This window comes from Pelecanus crispus, chromosome 10 (genome assembly GCF_030463565.1).
Source record: "Pelecanus crispus isolate bPelCri1 chromosome 10, bPelCri1.pri, whole genome shotgun sequence".
Classification (NCBI taxonomy): Eukaryota; Metazoa; Chordata; class Aves; order Pelecaniformes; family Pelecanidae; genus Pelecanus; species Pelecanus crispus.
The window spans coordinates 31,123,272-31,128,304 of NC_134652.1; positions in this window are offsets into that span (position 1 = coordinate 31,123,272).

The window sequence follows — 5,033 nt, forward strand, 5'->3', positions numbered from 1 at the left end:
TCTATGCCTGCCAGAACAGATGTTGGATCCTGGTCTGACCTTGTCAACTAAGTGAGCCAGGTGGCCCCTCACTTTGTTTAGAGCTTAATACCACCAGCTAACACCAAATCAGTCTGTTTTATTTGGCACTATGACTGTGAATTGTCAGGAGCACAGGAGAAATGATCCCTGCTGGCAGGGAGTATTGGAGCAGAGGAAGGTTTTGGGATCTCCTCTTTCAAAGTGGGTCGTAGAAGAGATAAAACTACGTATTCTTTACACAAAATATGATTCCAAAAGGTGTAATGCGGGCTTTTGCTGTTGGCTTTTCAGCCCTCTAGACTGTGTGGCCTACAGCTGATGCAAAGGCCTGGGTATAGTTGAAGAATTCAGGATTTTAGCTCTGGAGAAGTTCTGTTTATTCAAAGTATGGACTACAATGGTAACTTCTTGTGATTGCATTTGGCAAGGAAGACTAAAATCTTGCATGCACAGTATCTCAAATAATAAACTCAAGTGAAACATAAAAGCAGAGGGATAAATACTTCCTGTTGTAGATTTATATATTTTTATAACTCTTGCCAAAACTGAGTGGAAGACTCCTGGTGACTTCAGTGTTCATTGGATCAAGTCTGGAGGTCTGTTGCCTGATTCTGTTTTGTCCAACGTTGCTAACTGCCCCCTCATGAATAGCTTTCGCAAAGTATTGTCAGATGGTGAATGCAGATTGGGTTCGTATATACTTTTTTTTACTGAATTTTGTTCTGAGAAGAATTTGTCCAAAGCTTAGCAATGACTTTCTGCTCTTGTAGGTTGAAGGTGAGGAGAAAACCCCCTTACACATCAGTCTTTTTTTGCCTCAGATCAACCAGTTCTTACTAGATGCGAGCAGTTGTTTTCATCGCAGCTAACTTCTCTGCAGGACTCATCAAGTATTTTTTTTAATTGCTGCTGGGGAGCAAAGGGAGCTCCCTAGTCCTTCATTAAATGACATGAGCAAGGGAGTTGATTCCAACCTATGTATGTCTGTGGGTCCCAGTAGCCCTTCAGTATTATAAGACTTATGGCAGCCATTGGATGACCTACATTGTTTTTGAACGCATAACTGTCTCATCATGCTTTGTCTTTCAAATGTAGAGCAGGGCTATCAGCACAGAAGGAATTCCCCAAAGTTACTTGTTTTCAATGTCTCAATGATGGGAGTCTCTGCTAGGAAACTTCAGTGTCTGGATATGGATTTGTCCAAGTTGTCATTCAACCTTTGAGACAACATTTGTTTACATGTTTCAGATGCACTGACTGAATATCTTCAGGTGGGGGGGATTTAATGCCACATTTTCAGGTTGATGCTCCACAAGGGAGTGGCTAAGGCCAGAGATTTGCTGTAGCACCTTACGTTCACAATGCCATCTGGTCAGCCTCTGCATTATCAGAGAAATCGGGTCACTATGTGCCTATGAGAGATCCTAAATTGAACATGACTTTTCTGTCTTCTGCAGCCTGATACAATCACAAAAATCTCTGTAGTCACAAGAAGCTGTCATACCAAGACTAGTTTCTGTCAGAGACTCAAACTGCATCCAGGATGCTAGTTCAAGAACTGGTTAGTCCCAGCTGGCAGTACAGCAGAGGTGTTCACGGGTGATGATTTAAACCTTATATAGGAGGCGTGCAAGCCCAAGCATTCAAAAGTTCAGTGCACAACAGAAATGCCTGTTCAATGGATGGTTGTGATTAACTGCCCACTAGGCACTTGCACAATCTCTTAACTATATTAACGTGCACATGCATTTGTGATACGTGTAGTGCAGTCAAAGCAACTAATGTATCCTGGCTAATAGGATCTCCAAGTCCAAAATCTAAACAGCAGCAGGGTTTCCCTCACCTGACAGGCAAGATGGCATTTAGAACTCAGGTCAGTGAAGAACAGTGGTTTTCTGCTGGGTTCTGTGATGTTGTTTGGTCATCAGCACCGATCCCAACCTCGGGGGGGAAAAAAAAGACGTGTTCCTGAGGCACCATTCAGTTAGTCTGTAGCTAATGCAGCTTGCCTGGTCTCTGAAAATCAAATCTCTGTAGCAGGCTCTTAAAATCGGCTCCCAAAACCAAAGTGCACTGGAAAACGCTGTCTTTGCTAGGTGGGTTCTCAAGAGAAAACTTCCTGTTTGCATTGTTGCAGAGCCCTGTGTCACAGTCGGTGCCAGCTGTGCGGCGTGTTCACTGAGCAATGCTAAAACCTATTTGCATCCCAGAATTTTCCCCAAGAGATCGATATGCCTGGGAAGAAAGATGTTTTCATACAAAAAAAGTGTGAAGAAGTCCATCTGTTTAGATAGTACAAATGCTATCAGAGAAACAGTGAGATGGTTGAAAACAAGATTTTGAATGAGATGAGATAATGCAGCAGTGTCTGCAAGTCCCTCTTTAAAGCGTTCTTTTCGACTCACTGGCTTTCCGGTTGTTAACTTTTCATTACTTGGGGAAACAATAAATGATGGCAATTGTCACTGGGCTCTTATCTTGAAGTTGTTTGAATGTACCAAGGTTAAACAATTCAGCATTATCCTTTGATTTAGTTAAATATATACCAATACTGCTACTTTCTTCTGCAAAAATCTTCAGATGAGTGGTTGATGAAAAGAGATATTAAAAAAAAGTCTGAGCTGAAGTTATGTCTAGCAAAGCACTATGTGTGTGGTTGACCTTAACCTCAAAAACTCCACCTTTGATGATCTTTGAAAGGAACTCCCCTCGATTTCCACCAATTTAAGTGAAGACTCCACAGTTTCGAAAACAGATCCTTAAGTCTAGAAGTGAAGTCAACCTGCTCTTCTTCATTTTATTATAAAATATGTTTTGTACCTTTTCCTGTCTATTGAACAAAACTTCTCTCTGCTTCCTTCCCCAACTTTCTTCCATGCTTTTTTCTGTTCCTAGACATGATATTACAGTTTTTGATGCCAAGTCTAGAAAAGTCATCTTTTGTCTCTTGGCGTGATGGTTCCTCACCCATTCTTTGTCTGTGTGGGATCTTATCTCAAAGAAATTCTTCTGCTGTCTGAATTTTCTCAAATTTTTCTCCTTGTGCTGAACTACTTTACTTTAACCCCGTAAGTTTCTGTCCCTGAGACTGACTGGAGTGCACATGGTCAAAAAGATGGGGTATAAAATGGTGGTGCATCGCATTTGTTGTTTCCAGGCATTATTTTTGTACCAAAGACAGTTTCAGTTACAGGATTTGAGCATCTCTGTTTCAAGGCACCATATAATCATCTTAAAGCCACCATTTGAATAAGGATTTTTCTGTCACTTAATTTGTATTTCAGCCTTCACTACAATAAGTTTGGATCATGTAATCTCAGTTACTAGATGTGGAAGTCTGTTCCCAGATGTTTTATTGATTCGTCAAATTAACATCAATTGTTGAGATTCTTGCTATATAGTTCTATTGATTTATTTTTTTGACGGATTGTTGTAAAAAATTCAAACAAGCACAGTACTTTGAGATAAAGTACTTGAAGGCGTGGGAGGAGACGGTAAGAGTACAGTGCTCATAGGTAGAGCTAGTAGGCATGAAGAGCCAACTTCTGGGCTTTAGCCAGGTTAAACTACTTGTTTTGAGAACCAGCATACATACAGGACTATTGACTCTAGAAATCTCTCCAGGCAAAGGTTAGATAGCTGCTGGAAAGCATATATGGGAATAAAGTGATAGTCCCACATGTTTTTGAGGCCGTGCTGGTGTGGTCTAGAGCTGATCCCTAGCGAGGGCTTTAGTTCACCTGCAGTCTTCGCATTAATGCCATTCCTGTACTGAACAGCTGAGTTTGGTTATATGTGGCAGTGAAAGAAGCATGTTTAATTTTCATACATCCCCTGGTTCAACAAGTCATATTACTGCCTTGTAAGCAGGGCATCTATACAGTGATATCCACGGCATGCATGCCAGCCAGAAGATTTATGGGGAGAACACAAGCATTTCCTTGCTCTACCTTGACAAGTCTTGTTATTTTTCTCAGCCACACCGAGTAAACTATAAAAATCTTGATTCATTCGTTATTCACACCACAACTCTGAGTTATATGTACAATTTTTACAGGCAAAACAATGAACAATACTAGTTCTTCCATAAATAACTTGGACTGTCTGCTGCTAAATGGCATCCTTTGCACAGATCTGTGTCATGCTTCATGGCACCACATCCATCAGAGATCATGCTGCTGAAGTGAATGTAGGCTATCTAAATATACCTGGATATTCTAGGACTATTTGTTCTTTTTCTATCCCTGTCCAAAAAAAAAAAAACGAGGAGAGTGATATGTAGCTTTCAAAGTAGCAAGGTTACTGAATTATAAATGCATTTTGCAGGAGTCTTTAAAAGCCTCTAAGCTAGTAAAATGGCTTAGCCGGAACTTTAATTACTTAGCAGCTGTGGCAAGTGTTCTCCTTTCCCCAGTTACCTGCAGCGCCTTGTTTGCAAACACTATAAAACACTCTTTGGCAGACTACAACCAGAAGGACCCGTATCTGAGATGAAGCACTGGGAGAATTACTTCTTTTTCCCAGGAATTCCCCACACCTTCTCTGCTGCCACCCACAGTGAATGACAGTAACTCCTGATAAATCATGCAGGCAAGTGCTCTGAGATTTTTGTTTTGCACACTAGCATTTTTTCTGAGGGAAAGCAAGCACTGTCTCTTTACCTATCCGGAAAAAAATCCACCACAGTTTGTTGGGAAGCACTTTGACATCTGTTTGAAAGTCACTGTGGAAATGCTAAAATTGCTAGATGTTTGGTGTCTGCTCTCCCTCTTTTCCTCCCATTGTCATTTCTTAATTCCTTTCGAGATCAGGACGGCTGTAGTTCCCTCGTGACAGCGTTGTATAAAACTGTAGCGTGGCATTAAATGTATCATGGTATTGCAAAATTAACAGGGCTGTCTGGCAACACAGAATGGTGTTACTCAGTTTTTAAGACCACTTTGTCCTAAGGAGCCCTGGGTACTTCCTGTTCCTAGGCCATTACCTTGGCGTGTTTGCCCTGCTACCTGCGT